Below are 19,506 nucleotides of genomic sequence, written 5' to 3'. Positions count from 1 at the left end.
GACTCTGGAGCAGTGGAAACGCGTTCTCTGCATTCTCTGCAGTGATGAATCATGCATCACCATCTGGCAGTCAGATAAACTTATCTGGATTTGGTGGATGCCAGGATAGTGCTACCTGCCCGAATGCATAGTACCAACTGTAAAGTTAAGTGGAGGAGGAATAATGGTTTGGGGCTGTTCTTTGTGTTTCAGGTTAGGCTCCTTAGTTCGTGTGAATGGAACTCTACAGCATACAATTCAATTCTAGATGAGTATGTGCTTCCAACTTTGTGACAACAATTTGGAGAACAATTCCCCCGTGCACAAAGTGAGGTCCATACAGAAACGGTTTGTCAAGATCAGTGTGGAAGAACTTGATTGGCCTGCACAGAGCCCTGACCTCAACTCCATCGAGCACCTTTGGGATGAATTGGAAGGTTGACGACAAGCCAGTGGCCGACCTCATGCTTGTGGCTGAATGGAAGCAAGACCCCGCAGCAATGTTCCAACATCTAGTGGCAAGCATTCCCAGAAGAGTGGAAGCTGTTATAGAAGAAAAGGGGGGGACCAACTCCATATGAATGCCCATGATTTTGGAATGAGATTTTCGACGAGCAGGTGTCCATATACTTTTGGTCATGTAATATAGGTAAAACACTTCTCCAATCTTTTTGGCCTTACAACAAATAACAAACAGCAAAAACATATACATAATCAATTACCAAATTACAGTCCAACAGACTATATATTCACCCTGTACACCCTTCTTGACAAACAAACAAACAAAGCAAAACAAAAGTAAAGTCTGCTCATGCTTTGCTGATTTCAAAAACGCTTGACTCAATTTGGCATGAAAGTCTGATATACAAAAATGGGAGGAATACATACAGCATTATAAAATCCATTTATAGAAACAACAAGTGTGTGGTTGTTTGAATAGACAGGGACGCAGCTTGAGCCCTACCCTCTTCAACATTTATATCAACGAATTGGTGAAGGCTCTAGAATAGTCTAAAGCACCCAACCTTACCCCACTAGAAGTCAAATGTTTACTGTTTGCAGTTGAGGGCCTAGAGCAGCACCTAGATCTTCTGCATATATTCTGTCAGACTTGGGCCCTGACAGTTAATCTCAATAAGACAAAAAATAATGGTATTCCAAAAAAAATGACCACAAATAAAAATTCCACCTAGACACCGCTAGCACAAAAAAACTATGCCTATTGTACCTCTGCCTAAACATTAGCACCACAGGTAAATTCCACAAAGCTGTGAACGATCAAGGCAAGAAGGGCCTTCTACGCCATCAAAAGGAACATAAAATTTGACATCTCAATTAGGACCTAGCAAAAAAATACTTGAATCAGTTATAATACCCATTGTCCTCTATGGTTGTGAGGTCTGAGGTCCACTCACCAACCAAGAATTCACAAAATGGGACAAACACAAAAAAGCAGAATTCTGCAAAAACATCCTCAGTGTACAACGCAAAACACCAAATAATGCATGTAGAACAGAATTAGGGTGATTCCCGCTAATTATCAAAAACCCAGAAAATAGCTATTAAATTCTACAACCACCTAAAAAGAATAAGTGATTCTCAGACATTCCATAACAAAGCCCTCACTTACAGAGAGTTGCACCTGCAGAAGAGACCCCTTAGCCAGATGGTACTGGGACTCTGTTGACAGACACAAACAGACCCCACAGAGCCCCAAGACAGCAACACAATTAGACCGAACCAAATCATGAGAAAACAAAAAGATAATTACTTCACACAAACTGGAATTTTATTTGGCACTAAACAAAAAATAAACAGTGGCAGAATACCTGAACACTGTGACTGAGTCTAAAATTTCAAAAAAATTTGACTATGTTCAGACTCAGTAAGCATGGTTTTGCCATTGAAAGAGGTCAACATAGGAAGATCTGGCTCTCAAGAGAAGACAGGCTATGTGTACAATTCCTACACAATTAGGTGGAAACAGAGCTGCACTTTCTAACCTCCTGCCAAATGTATGAGCATATTAGAGACACATATTTTACTCAAATTACACAGACCCATAAAGAATTTGAAAACATATCTAATCTTAATAAACTTGCATATATCTTTGGCGAAATGCCAGTGTGTCACCACAGCAGCAAGATGTGTGACCTATCACTACAAGAAAAGATCAATCGGCAGAGCACAAACACCATTGTTAATACAACCTATATTTATTTTCCCTTTTGTACTTCAACTATTTGCACATTGTTACAACACTGTACATGCACAGTAATGACATTTGAAACATCTATATTCTTTAAAAAAAAATTGTGAGTGTAGTGTTCATTGTGAAAGGAAAATTCCACCCCAAAACTGTGTTTGATTCATTAGTCCATTGTCAGCAATTAAGTTTTCAAGATATGTACATTTCAAAATACAGACAAATGATGCAACATCCATCATCAAAGCCGTATGATGCTGCATTTTGCAGTATTTTGAAAGAAATACCAACATATCGTTTTTGGGAGGATTGTTTATTTCCCCTGCATAGTTCCTTTTAGTTTATTTTCTGTCACTTGCTTTGAAATTCTATGTAAAAATATAGAAAGAGAGAAGAAATGAGAGGATGAGTCTCTCTCTCTCTCTCGATCTCTCTCTCTCTCTCTCTGAGCAGCTATGGGATGGAATCGATTACTAAGCTGATCTCGCAGCCAATATGAACAAGTATGGTTGGGGGCCCCGGGGCCCAGAGAAATGCGAGGGACCACTCCGATCCAAGACGCAATACAGCACTACTCTCAACAATGTTTGCCTCTCATTTCTTGCCCACTTTAATTTTGTCTCTTCTTTTTAATGCCACCTAGCTGTGTCCCAAATGGCACCCTATTTTCTACACAGTGCACTACTTTGACCAGAGCCAATCGGGAAACCCACATGGCCCTGATGAAAAGTAGTGCACAATATAGGGAGTAGGTTGCCATTTGGGACGTAATCTCCATTGCCTATCAGGGGAGTGGAGGAATGGCTGAAATGGTTTAAATCAAGATGGTGATAAGATGGGAAAGCTGCCGACACTGCACACTCGCCAGGACCGAGCGCTGCTTAGCTCCCCTACTGTTGCCTGCCGCCCAAGGGGGATAGAGAGGAGACTGTCCCTACAGACAGCTTAGTCTGTGTGGGGTGTGTGTGTGTATATGTGTGTGTATGTGGTACTCTAGGGACTGCCTGTCCAGCCAGAGGTCAAAGCCCATCTATAGAGAGATCAATAAAGCTGCTTAATGTGTCTGGACCTGACGGGAGTTATACTGCACACACATACACACTGACCTGGATACAACACTCTGGTTCGAGCATGGTCACGCACACACACACACCTGTGAATTACAGAGACATATGGATGGACACACTCACCTATGAGGGCTTCAAAGCAGGTGGCCATGGCGGGTCTCAGGTCTGACTCCCTGTAGAGGTCTGGTCTGTTTACATAAAACATGAAGCGATCCAGCTCCAGTTTCTGGCAAAGCACGAAACATACTGTACCAACACATACAGTCACAATCTATGCCATGCAGTACTGCGAACAATAACAGTTTTCTGACCTGGTTGACTAGTTCCGGATAGCGGGATAGCTTAATTTCCATCATACTATAACACACAATTACTATAACACACAATTATGGGAGCAAATAACACAATCACCGTTTCTCCTGACCTTATTTTTGTCTTTGATAACTGACACTTTGATATTTGTCCGATACAGAGATGGTCGAGGTGGTGAAAAAAAAGCTGACTGCCAACCCTAATGTCTTGCCCAAACCTAAAACTTTTTTAAATACATTTTTACAATATAGCAAATTTTGACATTGCAGCTGGCCTATCTAAGGAAAATAATAAATGTCAACCTGTCTCTCAAATCAAATCAAACTTTATTGGTCTCATACACATATGTAGTAGATGTTATTGCGAATGTAGCAGAATGCTTGTATTGTTCTGCATGGCAATCAGCTACAGTACACACACACACACTGTAAGGGGCCTGTAATCTACACAAAATACCCCATAAGGACAAAGTGAAAACATGTTTTTAGACATTTCTGCAAAGGTGTTGAGAAGTAAACACAGAAATATCTCATTTACATAACAATTCACACCAGAGTCAATACTTTGTAGAAGCACCTTTGGCGGCGATTACAGCTTTGAGTCATCTTGGGTATGTTTATTAGCTTAGCACATCTGGATTTGGGGATTTTCTCATTGTTCCCACTGTGTTTGGGTTACTAATCATTTGTAGAGCGGCTCTATTTTCCCTCAGCTTGCATTGTTTAACCATTCTGAATGTCTAAAGAATCCATATGTTCTTCTGAAATATGAACACAGAAATACTGGATATTTTTAACTCTTATTATGGTGGCGATTTTACAAACATGATCTTCAATTGGACTCACATTTTTCTAGTCTTGGTTTTGACTCTGTCTCGAACCCCTTGTCCCCATCCCGCCCCCGCTGTTGGTCTTGACTCTGACTCGATTTGCTCCGGTCTTGGTCTTGAATAGGTCTTGCTTTAATAGGACCAGTGTTAATCTGTGTCCGTGAAAAGGGTACAACTCTCACCTTCGCTAGCATAACCAGGTGCTGGTTCTGTACAATGGCTGTTCTGTAGGTGGCCAGGCCTCCTTCTTCCAGACAGGGGAACCGGTAGTAAAGATGGACACTGTGAAGACAGGAAGCACACAGACTGAGCTGTCAGATCCAAGATGGCCCCTGGTGGGTCACAGATCTCCAGCTGTGTGCAGTCAACTAAAGACCAATTAGATCCAAGATTGCCGACGATGGTTTACAGATCCCCAGCTGTGTGCAGGTAACCAACCACAGACCCATTAGATCTTAAATGGCTGACAATGGGTCAAAGTCTACCAGAACCACAGCTGTGTTCAGGCAACCAGCTAGCCTACGTTTTCATTACTGTTCTTTGTCCACATTCTCCAAAACGTTGGACCAATACCAGGTGTGGCTTTTTCAAAAGGTCTATTCGTCAGAGCATTGTGATCAAATGGCAATATATCACATTTGGAATACATAATTCTTCAAATAATTCATTGATTTCAATGATGTATTTGTTAATGGAGAGAAACAATAATGCTTATGTTTTTTTGTCAAAGTTAAATTATGAAAATAACTATTTTACAAGCTAGCTGACCAGCTAACATTAATCATCTGGTTATACATTTAGCTGGCTATATGGGCGTTTGACATTAGTATGAATTGCAATTTCTGTTGTTTAATGTTTTAGGTCCTCCTGAACAAACCAGTCTGTCATCTTGTGAAACCCAGTGGATGTAAAGAATCTAGCTTAAACATTTACTGCAAATTGAATGTACAATTTTGTAAGCTTGCCTTGCTGCTCATTAAAAAAAGTCTAATTCAAACACTTGTCATTGTTCTTTATTGTTGTAACGTTAACATTGGTGTTTGAACATATTTTCCATACAATGCAGCTGAAGTAACCTAGCCAACTCTTTTCTTGCTTATTGTGTAGAGGAGGATAAAAATACCTGTATGCCTATGGATGTGTAGCTATGTAGCCAATCTCTGTATGGACCTTAAAACCTTTAGTACAAACATCAGTTTTGAACAGTGGTTTTAATTGTTCTTCATTGCTTCCACTGGTTAATCATTAATCCCCAAGAAATGAAGTGTGACTGTTACATGTCAAGCTGCTATTAATGAATGAAAGTCCTGCTTCAGTAGTAGTACTACTCTATGTTGAAACAGCCAGAGCATGGGTAGATTACGACACATTGTTGTTTTGCTGTTCTCAGATTTCTTGCTCATATGGTAAGTACGTATTTGTTTTTTATTTTTTATTTTTTTATTTCACCTTTATTTATCCAGGTAGGCTAGTTGAGAACAAGATCTCATTTACAACTGCGACCTGGCCAAGATAAAGCAAAGCAGTATGACAGAAACAACATAGAGTTACATGGAATAAACAAGCGTACAGTCAATAACACAATAGAAAAAAAGTATATATACAGTATGTGCAAATGGTATGAGGAGGTATGGTAATAAATAGGCCATAGTCGCAAAGTTATTACAATTTAGCAGATTAACACTGGAGTGATAGATGAGCAGATGATGATGAGCAGATGATGGTGTGTAAGTAGTGATATTGGTGTGCAAAAGAACAGCAAAAGTAAATAAAAACAATATGGGGATAGATTGGTAGATAAGTAGGTAGATTGGGTGGGCTATTTACAGATGGACTATGTACAGCTGCAGCGATCGGTTAGCTGCTCAGATAGCTGATGTTTAAAGTTAGTGAGGGAAATGTAAGTCTCCAGCTTCAGCGATTTTTGCAATTCGTTCCAGTCACTGGCAGCAGAGAACTGGAAGGAAAGGCGGCCAAAGGAGGTGTTGGCTTTGGGGATGACCAGTGAGATGGACACGCTGGAGCGTGTGCTACGGATGGGTGTTGTTATCGTGACCAGTGAGCTTAGATAAGGCAGAGCTTTACCTAGCATAGACTTGTAGATGACCTGGAGCCAGTGGATCAGGTGACGGATATGTAGCGAGGGCCAGCCGACTAGAGCATACAGGTCGCAGTGGTGGGTGGTATAAGGCACTTTGGTAACAAAACGGATGGCACTGTGATAGACTGCATCCCATTTGCTGAGTATTGGAAGCTATTTTGTAGATGACATCGCCGAAGTCGAGGATCGGTAGGATAGTCCGTTTTACTCGGATAAGTTCGGCAGCGTGAGTGAAGGCTGCTTTGTTGCAAAATAGAAAGCCGATTCCAGATTTGATTTTGGATTGGAAATGTTTGATATGAGTCTGGAAGTAGAGTTTACAGTCTAGCCAGACACCTAGGTATTTGTAGTTGTCCATGTATTCAGTCAGAACCGTCCAGAGTAGTGATGCTAGTCAGGCGGTCAGGTGCAGGCAGCGAACGGTTGAAAAACATGCATTTGGTTTTGATGGCATTTAAGAACAGTTGGAGCCCACGGAAGGCGTGTTGTATGGCATTGAAACTCGTTTGGAGGTTTCCACAGTTTCCAAAGAAGGGCCAGATGTATACAGAATGGTGTCGTCTGCGTAGAGGTGGACCCGCAACAAGAGCGACATCGTTGATATATACAGAGAAAAGAGTCGGCCCGAGAATTGAACCCTGTGGTACCCCCATAGAGACTGCCAGAGGTCCGGACAACAGGCCCTCCGATTTTACACACTGAACTCTATCTGCGAAGTAGTTGGTGAACTAGGCGAGGCAGTCATTTGAGAAACCAAGGCTATTGTGTCTGCCGATAAGAATACAGTGATTGACAGAGTCGAAAGCCTTGGCCAGGTCGATGAAGACGGCTGCACAGTACTGTCTTTTATCGATGGCGGTTGTGATATCGTTTAGTATTTTGAGCATGGCTGAGGTGCACCCATGAACAGCTCGGAAACCGGATTGCACAGTGGAGAAGGTACGGTGGGATTCGAAATGGTCAGTGATCTGTTTATTAACTAGGCTGTCAAATACTTTAGAAAGGCAGGACAGGATGGATATAGGTCTGTAACAGTTTGGGTCTAGAGTGTCACCCCGTTTGAAGAGGGCGATGACCGAGGCAGCTTTCCAATCTTTAGGGATCTCGGACGAAATGAAAGAGAGGTTGACAGACTGGTGATAGTGGTTGCAACAATGGCGGGGATAATTTTTGAAAGAGACGGTCCAGATTGTCTAGCCTAGCTGATTTGTACGGGTACAGGTTCTGCAGCTCTTTCAGAACATCTGCGATCTGGATTTGGGTGAAGGAGAAGCTGGGGAGGCTCGGGCAAGTAGCTGCGAGGGTTGCGGAGCTGTTGGCAGGAGTTGGTGTAGCCAGGAGTAAAGCATGGCCAGCCATAGAGAAATTGTCATGGATTTATCGGTGGTGACTGCGTCGCCTAGCCTCAGTGCAGTGGGCAGCTGGGAGGAGGTGCTCTTGTTCTCCAAGAGTTAGAGCTACAGGATGAACATTTCTGTTTGAAAAAGCTAGACTTTGCTTTCCTAACTGACTTTGTGTATTGGTTCCTGACTTCCCTGAACAGTTGCATATCGCGGGGAATATTCGATGCTATTGCAGTCCGCCACAGGATGTTTTTGTGCTGGTCAAGGGCAGTCAGGTCTGGAGTGAACCAAGGGCTATATCTGTTCTTAGTTCTGCATTTTTTGAAAGGGGCATGCTTATTTAAGATGGTGAGGAAATTGCTTTGAACCCTTTCATGCGTACCATCACACGGGTGTGATCGTTCTACAGTGGTCCCTGAAGCGTGCGATCACACCTGTGTGATTAGAACACTCGTTTAGAATGCTCGTTTAGAAGGGCAGTTTCGAATGACGCAACAATCAGCGTTTGAGCTGGCCACACTTTTTTCAGAAACTATTTACACAAACACAGTCCTTACAAAGTTATGTCCATAATGTCAGCAGTTTATTTTTGGATGCAATGTTCAGATATTCACAGAAGTAAATATAGCATAACACAATCATCCTAACCGGAAAAATGTAGGCTACATTTGTCCTAGCTCTGAGGAAAGATTGACCCAACACAGTCATATTTTCTAACTCCCGGCTGACATAAACTGCAATATGAATTAGCTAATAGCAATTACTATGTATAATTAATCACATCACGGGTGAGCTCACCATTGATCGAAATAACTAGGTAAAACACTTTATAGAAATCGAAAGTAATCCGACGATTAGTTTCAGCGCGCAGCCATGCATTTTTTCCTCACAGAAACCGAAGATAATAAGAGAGGACAAGATGAGTTTGGTCTGTTTATGTTGAAGGGGTGTGTCATCTACCATCGTTCACATCCCACCATTCATTTCCGGAAGTCCTCAAAAAATTAGTGAACTCTTACTCACCTCATTTTGTTATAAGATCTTTGGTCAAACAGACGTGAAACCCAGAATGCATTGTATGTCAAAAAACATGGCTACACAGCTGGAATTAGCTTAGCTCATCCTAATCAGTACAACCTTAAAAAAAGTATTTTACACACATAATATGTGCCCATTACAATCTGTGCAAGAATCGGAATGCATGTTTTTTCAACTAGAATTGAAAACATGTGAATTAAACCGTAAATACACAAATAATTGCCACACAAAACATTTTCTGATAGTGATTTATTGATACAAGTGGCGCGTGCCGGCAGTCAACCACGTAAACTCCCACTCTGCGCCATTCAGTGTTGTTGTTTATGTATGTAGCTAGTGAGCTAAGCTGTAGCATTAACAATGTATTTAAAAAGGAGACAACTCACAAATGTGGAAATATTCTGACAATGAGTCTGAGTATGAAAGTCAGGAATGAGATTCTGACAGTGACAGTGAGGAGCTGCCCCCCAACCTTGTAGCCATTGAGAACCCTGAATCTGAATTTCCCTTGTCCACTGACGAAGTACCAGGTCCCTTTGAAGATGCTGGTGGTGATGGAGGCAGACCGACAGTGGAAGAAGTACAGGAGTTCTGTGGTAGCTGGAAGGCCACCAGTCATTTCACCCCTCCTGGCCCTGCTGTTTGCTTTGACGAGTCCCAGTCTGGAGTGCAACGCCCCTTGCCATTTCCAACTGATGCAGAGTGCTTCAAGTTGTTTCTGACAGAGGAGCTGGTGGGAGACATAGTTGAGGAGACCAATCTCTATGCCTTAGAGCTACAGGAGAAGAGAGAGCCAGGAGTGAGGGGGAAACTCGCTAAATGGGTGACAACCACAATTAGTGAAACGTATACCTTCCTGGTGACAGTACTTCTCATGGGTATAGTAGAACTCATGGGTAAAGAAGAACTCCCTAAGAGAATACTGGAGCACAGATCCTATGTTTGCAACTCCCTTCTTTGCCACCCGCTTTTCCCAAGACCACTTCCTAGTTCTGCTGCGATGCCTGCATTTAGTCAACAATGCTACTGCCATCCTAAGTGACCCGTTATACAAAATAAGAAATGTTCTTATCAGCCTGACATCATCATTTGGTCGGGTCTTTGTGTCATACAAGGACCTATGCATTGATCCCTGATGAGTCCCTGATGGTATGGAAAGGTAGGCTGGCGTTCCGTCAATATATTCCCTCCAAAAGGCACAGGTTCGGAGTCAAGTTCTTTGTCATGTGCGACGTGAAGACAGGATTTGTCCAGGACATTATAGTTTACACAGGGTCCACCACTGACATCAAACATTATGAGGGGCTTGGGGTGTCAGGGTCCGTGGTGATGACCATGCTGGCTCCTCATCTCGGCAAGGGACACACTTTGTACGTGGACAATTGGTACAGCAGTCCCACACTCTTCCAGCATCTGCTCTCCAACAGCACAGGGGCCCGTGGCACAGTCAGGTCGAACAGGAAGGGGATGCCGGCATTCGGATGCAGGAAGATGCAGAGAGGGGAGGTGGAATTCCAGGAGAACGGTCAACAGCTGGCAGTAAAGTGGCATGACAAGCGAGACGTCCATGTCCTCTCCACTGGCCACAGGGAAGGTGGACCACCTGACGGGAGAGAGAAAGATCAAACCAGATTGTGTGCTTGATTATAACCTCAAAATGGGGGCCGTGGATAAGGCGGACATGATAAACATCTTTGTGGAATACACTCGGAAAACGACCAAGTGGAATAAGAAGATATTTTCCATTTGATCAACACTGCTGTCCTCAACGTCAGCATAGTTCACCGCCAACTAACAGGTGAGATGATTACTGAACAAGGTATTTTTGTAATTGGATGTACAGTTCACATACAAATCCATTGACTGACTGACCTGACAGGTGACTTGACAGGTGACCAGCCATGATACTATGCCTTTAGAGATGGGGGTGGAAATGCAGTTGTTGTTCAGTCACTGCATGGATATTAAATATGGGTTATGCATATTCAGTTTTTTGTCCTCTAGTAAAACAAGTTGTTGAACTAACTACCAATACTGCAATAAAATAGATGACTATTACATATTGGCATATGTGTTTTCTTGCTGTGTTTTCATCCAGTAAAACTGTTAAAGAGTGTACGTTAGCATACAAAATCTGTCCTCATTCTTCAGCTCCAAAGATGTCCAGCTCCAGTTATGATATTGGCAAATAATGTTTGTAGTTTCTGAAAGTACAGAATAAAGAGGAATTATTCATTCGAATACAATATAAGGATATAGCAATAAAACAGTACTACAAAGAAGTAACATAATAAACACTGCTATAAAAAATAGTTTATTGCATTGACAAAATCACAGATTTGAGTTATAACAGTAAGGAACTAACTTTTGACCCCTGCAAGGCAGGGCAGAACAGAGCTATGCTGAATAGACCAAATAAACATACCATGGTCATATTTTTTATTTATTTATTAACTAGGCAAGTAATTTAATTACTAAGTATTATTTACAATGATGGCCTACACCGGCCAAACTCGGACAACGCTGGGCCAATTGTGCGCTGCACTATTGGACTCCCAATCACAGCCAGTTGTGATACAGCCTGGATTTGAACCAGGGTGTTTGTAGTGACACATCTAGCACTGAGATGTAGTACCATAGACCGCTGAGCCACTTGGGAGTCATAAGGCCAGGGTAGCTTCAAAATACAACACAAGTTAATAGTTCTCTGACGCAACTAGCATTGTTTTACAGAGCTAATAGAATAATGTAGCTATGTAAGCATGATTGACTATAACACCATAAAGGTTATAAAATTAGTAAAATTACCTCACGTGTCCGCGGTGATAAGAATATACACAAATATATCATGCTCCATACATACAGTATGCTACAATAGAAATGTGGAATGAAAATGTGAACACGTGTGCAGATCTTGTTCTGACGGGAGATGAGTGTCTGCAGACGTGAACTGCACAAACAATTGGGAAGTGCTTGGGGAATTTTGTCAGAAACGGCATACGGAAACTATTATAACGTAATAAGGAACTTACTTTGATAGAAACGCAGCCTGGATTTGAACCAGGGAGTCTGTAGTGACGCCTCTAGCACTGATGTGCTGTGCCTTTGACCGCTGCACCACTTGGGAGTCATAAGGCCATGTAGCTTCAAAATGCAACACAAGATAATACTTCTCTGACGCAATTAGCATTGTTTTACAGAGCTAATAGAAGAATGTGGCTACATAAGCACGATTGACTATAACACCATAAAGGTTATAAAATTAGTAAAATTACCTCACGTGTCCGCGGTGATAAGAATATACACAAATATATCATGCTCCATACATACAGTATGCTACAATAGAAATGTGGAATGAAAATGTGAACACGTGTGCAGATCTTGTTCTGACGGGAGATGAGTGTCTGCAGACGTGAACTGCACAAACAATTGGGAAGTGCTTGGGGAATTTTGTCCGTGTCAGAAATGTCCCAAAAATGTAATTGTCCGCAAAAGTAAAAATGACTATTTTTATGTGAATGAATGAGGAGGTGGCACACACCTAAATTCAAACTGTTTTTAGAAAATAAAATCTTGTTAGAAAATAATTTGAAATTGAAGTTGAAACAACGTATAAATATAAACAGGCTGCGTGCTTTAGTTTGAGGGCAGCGCGGATAAAATGTACTGTTACGTATCAATCACATTCTGGAATGGAGAGAAAATTCTAACATCACGTGCATAAAAAAACTCACGCTGGGGCGACCGTTAGAGATATTTGGAACTCACGTATGAAAGGGTTAAAGAACGACCAGGCATCCTCGACTGACGGGATGAGGTCAATATCCTTCAAGGATACCTGGGCCAGGTCGCAGAAGTGTTTTAGGGAGCGTTTGACAGTGATGAGGGCTGGTCGTTTGACCGCGGACCCATAGCGGATGCAGGCAACGAGGCAGTGATCGCTGAGATCCTGATTGAAAATAGCAGAGGTGTATTTGGAGGGCAAGTTGGTCAGGATATTATCTATGAGGGTGTCCATGTTTATGGATTTAGGGTTGTACCTGGTGGTTTCCTTGATAATTTGTGTGAGATTGAGGGCATCTAGTTTAGATTGTAGGGCTGCTGAGGTGTTAAGCATATCCCAGGGCACAGCTGGGAGCTGAGGGGGTCTATAACAGGCGGCAACAGTGAGAGACTTATTTCTGGAGAGGTTCATTTTTTAAATTGGAAGCTCAAACTTTTTGGGCATAGACCTGGAAGGTACAGTATGACAGAACTTTGCAAGCCATCTCTGCAGTAGATTGCAACTCCTCCCCCTTTGGCAGTTCTATCTTGTTGCATGATACATTTAAGGAAAGCTATTACTGCCACCAGTACAGGCATTTTGAAAAACACAAGGCTCAATGAATGGTTGTAGGTTATCCATTGGTGGTTTCTGATGTGTGTGAGTGATGTAGTGATGTTCTGTTTCTTAGGTTCATTTATCTCTCCCTACCACTAATTATTATTCCTTGGCAGTAGGTACATGTGCCTGTGATGAATCAACATGGCATCAAATGGCCATGAAAGATCAAGACGAATAAAACACCTTATCCCAATTCAGCACACTTGCTATTTTACACCTAAATATTCTATATTCCCAGCTCCTGGTACTCCGGTTTCAGAATTGTTCAGTCCAGGAGACTGCAGTGCTGGAATGGAGGGAGCGAGTGAGGAAGAGGGGAAAAGAGAGAGAGATAGGGAGAGAGAGCGAGAAAGAGGTAGGTAGAGTGGTCCAGAGCAGGTCCAGTGCCTACCAGGGGAAGCAAGGGTGGTTAACTGGATTTGCTTCATCAGTTAACTAGACAAGAGGGTGATACATTATTCACAGCTCTGAGGAGGGCCAAAGCGAGTTGCGTGGGCTGAACGGGTCCTTATGAATGCCTACATCAGAAGAGGAGCAACACAAGATAAGAGGAACTGCCCAAGTCCACAGAAACAGCAGTTAACCACCCCTTTCCTTCCTCACTCACTCCATCCATGGCTGAATCCCAAATGGCACCGTATCTGCTTTATAGTTCACTGAGAGCTATGGTCAAAAGTAGTGCACTGTAAATGGAATAGGGTGCCATTTGGGAAGCAGTCATCTGCTGGGTAAAACAGCTAAAACGGACTCCTAGCCATCCACTCCTAACGGTCAACTCCTATTACAGTCAAACTCTTGCAGTCGGGGCTAGGTCTATCCAAGGCTATATATTGGCAGGGGTGAAATAAATTACTTGCTCTCATCTCTAACAACAAACAGCCGGAAATGGAAAACGGAGAGAAGTGAAAAACAACAACTCATCCCTAGGAAGGTTTTCATTTTAAAATGAACAGGGCAGCCCTCAGCTCACCTTTTTCCCGGTGAGGCTTCTATGATTTGACGTGCAGAAACTACCTAATGAGCTAAGCTGGGCTAGCCTAGACATTTCCCCTCTCCAGCTACCTTTCTATCCAAAGAAAGATTGTGTCCCAAATGGTACCCTATTCCCTATGTAGTACATTACTTTTGACCAGGGCCCATATGGCTACATAAGGAATAGGGTACTATTTGGGATGCAGAGAGGTAGCTAGGTAGGGAGGTAGTGACTGTAGTAATAATAGCTCTATGTAATTAGTAGTATGGCAGTGCACGCTGAGTGGTGCCTGGGCCACAACAGTACCCTCTCACCTGGGAGTGACTCAGTCAATAACACACGCAGCATTTACACAGCTAATTGCTGGTTGTCATGGAGACTTTCAGTAAGGCCCTATGAAAAGGGCTGTAGTGAAATTACAACCCAATCCCCAATTAAGGGTGAAATCACAGAGTAGAGTAAGAGGAAGGAGGAGAAGAGGGGGAGAGAGTCGTCGCCATGTTCGATTAGCAAACGTGTCTGTCAAAAAAATGAAAGCGAGGGACCTGACGGACATAAATCTCACCTGGTGAGAAACCCCACAATGGCATCGCCAAGAAACTCCAGCCGCTCGTTGTGATTGATCCTGGAAGAGAGAAAAAAAGAGATGAGGAGAGAAGGGGGGTTGAGGAGAGAAAGAGAGAGAGACAGGGAGAGAGGAAAGAGACCGAGAGAGGAATATATGGTGAGAGAGAAAGAGAGAGGGAGGGAGGTGGGGAGGAGAAAGAGACAGAGATGAGGGAGGGAGAGATAATTTAATGGGCATCTCAGTCTATAGTAGATCAGACATTTACACAGGAACCACAGGTCTCTGAGACAAACCAAATCAACACAATCTGACAAATATCACAGGTGAAAATCCAATAGTGACCTGAAATATGACCTATACCGGTTTGAATCAAGTTGATTCATTCTGCTCAAGTGTATTTATTCTGTCTCAAACCTTCACAAATCTAATAGCACACATGTATTAGCACACAATGCAAAGGTGTATTGGAATTAGAATGGCCCTTGCATTAGTGGTTTGTGATATTTCCTAGAACTCACTCATGGAAATAAGTGCAGGGCCTACCCACACTGAGGCATTGCAGGACTGCAACTGCTTGATTTAGGGACTTTGCATTTGCTAAATTTGTATTAGATAAGGGATTAAGAATGTCCATTGCATCAGTGGTTGGTGACATTGCGTAGACCTCCTTATGGAAGTAGAGTCTACCTGGAGGGAAGGGGTCGTCTTGTCTGAGACGAGACTTAATGTTGATCAAGGTGTTGATTCCTGACCAACCAGAGAGAGGTTGGTTATTCAGCATAGATAGAAGTTACATCCATTAATCAATATTGATGAAGTGTGTGTGTGGTGTGTGTGTGTGCGTGCATCTGTGTCTGTGTGTGTCTGCACGTATGTGTTGTACTGTAGGTACCCACCCTTCTTCCTCATCATATACATTTGGAGGACCTCCCTGTCTCCATACTTGGGCTGGCGGATGCCACAGTTGGACAGGAAGTTTCGGGCGTGGTCTGGTTTCATGCCGAAGTTCAGGTGGTGGCTGAGGTGAGTCATGGCCAGCTGGAGAGGGAGAAGAGTAGGAAAATCTGGTGGTGATTATGACTGATGGTGTGACTGTCTGATTGGGCTTGAAATTGCCAGGGACCTCACGATACAATATTGTCATGATACTTAGGTGCCGATATGTATTGCGATTTTCACGATTCTAAATGTATTGCGATTTGATATTGTGATTTTACTGCAATTTAATGTTCCAAACATATTGCTCTCTATATGTCTGCTACCGAGACACAAGAGGGAGATTTAGAAAACCAGTTTTGATCAGTCAGGGAAATAGAAATGCTGAAAACATGTTGGCTCACTATTTAAAAAGAAGATGGAGAACAAGCTATAGGATGAAACATTCTTGCGTTTTGGCGCAGGTTCAGCCGACTATAGCGCTAGCCAACGCAACCAACAGAAGCAAAAATACAATTTAAATAACATTGCCATATGTAACTGTATTGATTTCCCCCCCATCACTACTGTCTGATGTAGGCATCTAGCATCTGGGAGTATTACAGCTGATCTATGATAAGGTCTTCCCTGGCAATATAACCCTTTATTTATTGACTAAAAAGGTATTGCGGATCCTAAATCAGTACTCCTACTCTGTTGATCAACTCATCTGACTGAAACACAAAGCATACTAGACTTTCCTTGACCTCCAAGATATGACTAGACTAGAACATCAACCATCTGAAAGGTTGATCATTGAAACATTGAGCAACAGTATGTAATACGGACGTGAGCATAACAAAATATAAATAAAATGGAAGAAAGTATAAATAAATCAAGCCTTTTATGACAAATAAGCCAGTAGCACAGCAGACACTACATATATTCCCCACAACTCTGTTTTGGTTTGAGACAGGACAAACTAGAGAGCTTGGAAAGCAGTGTGTCTGTCTGAATCGAACATTGTCAACTGAGCACAAACAGGGAAAAGAGAAAATCGCTGTAGTAAGACGTGTCGAGCATTTATCAATCTAACATTATCAGAATGTAGCTTCTCTCAGCAAAAACACTTTCCAATTCATCTCTCCTCTCACTGGGCTGCTAGGGGTTCAAATGCTTGTCTTCGTTCAGCCAACTTCAAATCAATTTCAAGCTCCAATGAGAAATAAATGTAAAATGTTAAGAGAGAGGGTTTCAATATTTATAATTGCTGCAAACAGAGCCGGGGTTGTATCCTTGAACAGAAACAAATTCAACCAAAGATCCATTTTCATAGTAACTAAAAGGAACAGTACAGCAAGAATTTTTCAAAAGTATTTGACATTGTACAAGTAGAAGTCTAGCATCCAAGCACAACTCTGTCCTTTTCTCTGACAGCTTGACATAAAACAACTGTTACTTGGAATTGTAACTCAGCCCCGTTCTGAAAACAGACACATTGTCTGTGTCGCAAATGGTACCCTACTGGCCCTTGTCAAAAGAAGTGCACTGTAACGGGAATAGGGTGCCATTTGGGATGAATAATTGAGTTTTAAAGACATTACACTAAAGTCTTCCTTCTCAGTTTGGTATTCTATAAAGATTTTTTTTTTTAAAAGTGCACACGAAGTGTATCAAAAGCAACACATAAATCATTTCTGTAAACATTCCAAGGTAAAAGACATGCAGTAGCAGTCAAAAGTTATACACACCAACTCATTCAAGGGCATTTCTTTATTTTTACTATTTTCTACATTACAGAATAATAGTGAAGACATCGCAACTATGAAATAACACGTATGGAATCATGGAGTAAACCAAAAAAGTGTTAAACAAATCAAAATATATTTTATTTTTTAGATGCTTCAAAGTAGCCACCCTTTGCCTTCATGACAGCTTTGCACCCTTGGCATTCTCTCAACTAGCTTCATCTGGAAAGCTTTTCCAACAGTCTTGAAGGAGTTCCCACACATGATGATCACTTGTTGGCTGCTTTTCCTTCGCACTGCGGTCCAACTCCAGAACCATCTCAATTGGGTTGAGGTCGGGCGATTATGTACACAGCCTGGTGGTGTGTTTGGTCAATGTCCTGTTGAAAAACAAATGATAGTCCCACTAAGCGCAAACCAGATGGGATGGCATATCGCTGCAGAAAGCTGTGGTAGCCATGCTGGTAATGTCTGCCATCAATTCAAACTAAATCACAGACAGCATCAAAGTAGCAAAGCACTCCCACACCATCACACCTCCTCCTCCATGATTCACGGTGGGAGCCACACATGTGGAGATCCGCAGTTCACCTACTCAGCGTCTCACAAAAGGCACGGCGGTTGGAACCATGGCTCTCAAGTTGGACTCATCAGACCAAAGTACAGATTTCCACCAGTCTAATGTCCATAGCTTATGTTTTTGGCCCAAGTAAGTCTCCATCTTATTGTTGTCCTTTAGTAGTAGTTTCTTTGCAGCAATTTGTCCATGAAGGCCTGATTGACTTAGTCTCCTCTAAACAGCTGATGTTGAGATGTGTCTGTTACTTGAACTGTGAAGCATTTATTTGGGCTGCGATTTCTGAGGCTGGTAACTCTAATGAACGTATCCTCTGCAGCAGAGGTAACTCTGGGTCATCCTTTCCTGTTGCGGTCCTCATGAGAGCCAGTTACAGCGCTGCTTTCACAGAACTGCACAAACTGGCCCTAACCAGAATAGAAATAGGAGTGGGAGGCCCCGGTGCACAACTGAGCAAGAGGACAAGTACATTAGAGTGTCTAGTTTTGGAAACAGACGCTTCACAAGTCCTCAGCTGGCAGCTTCATTAAATAGTACCCGCAAAACACCAGTCTCAATGTCAACAGCGAAGAGGCGACTCAAGGATGCTGGCCTTCTAGGCAGAGTTGTGTCTGTGTTCGTCTGCCCATCTTAATCTTTAATTTTGATTGGCCTGTCTGAGAGATGGCTTTTTCTTTGCAACATTGCCGAGCAGGCCAGACGCCCCAAGTCGCCTCTTCGCTGTTGACGTTGAAACTGGTATTTGTGAGTACTATTTAATGCCAGTTGAGGACTTGTGAGGCAACTCCACCACCTTTACCTGCAAGGCTCTCCAGAAGGTGTTGCCCAATGCATCACCGGGGGCAAACTACCTGCCCTCCATCACACCTACAGCACCCAATGTCACAGGAAGGCAAAAAAGATAATCTAGGACAACTACCACCCTAGCCACTGCCTGTTCACACTGCTACCATCCAGAAGGCGAGGTCAATACAGGTGCATAAAAGCTGGGACGAGAGACTGAAAAACATCTTCTATCTCAATGCCATCAGACTGCTAAACAGCAATCATTAACTCAGAGAGGCTGCTGCCTACATAGAGACCTAATCACTGGCCACTTTAATAAATGGATCACCATTCACTTGAAACAATGCCAGTTTAAAACTTGCTAGGGCTGCAATCCCGTTAAGGGGATCGATATGACAACAGCCAGTGAAAGTGCAGGGCACCAAATTCAAAACAACAGAAATCTCATAATTAAAATTCCTCAAACATACATGTATTTTATACAGTTTTAAAGGTAATCTTGTTGTTAATCCCACCACAGTGTCCAATTTCAAATAGGCTTTACAGCAAAAGCACCACAAACGATTATGTTAGGTCCCAACTCAGAAAAATTCAGTCACAAAAAGCACAAATAGAGATTAAATGAATCACTAACCTTTGATGATCTTCATCAGATGACACTAATAGGACTTCATGTTACA

At 42.4% G+C, this 19,506-nt stretch overlaps 1 pseudogene; it reads right to left on the bottom strand.

Moving 5' to 3' along the window:
• LOC110490956 overlaps positions 1 to 19,506 on the bottom strand; it is a 162,164-nt pseudogene that overhangs the window by 102,883 nt on the left and 39,775 nt on the right.

Source organism: Oncorhynchus mykiss, chromosome 15, assembly GCF_013265735.2.
Source record: "Oncorhynchus mykiss isolate Arlee chromosome 15, USDA_OmykA_1.1, whole genome shotgun sequence".
Taxonomy (NCBI): Eukaryota; Metazoa; Chordata; class Actinopteri; order Salmoniformes; family Salmonidae; genus Oncorhynchus; species Oncorhynchus mykiss.
This window is presented reverse-complemented; position numbering and strand designations above follow the sequence as displayed.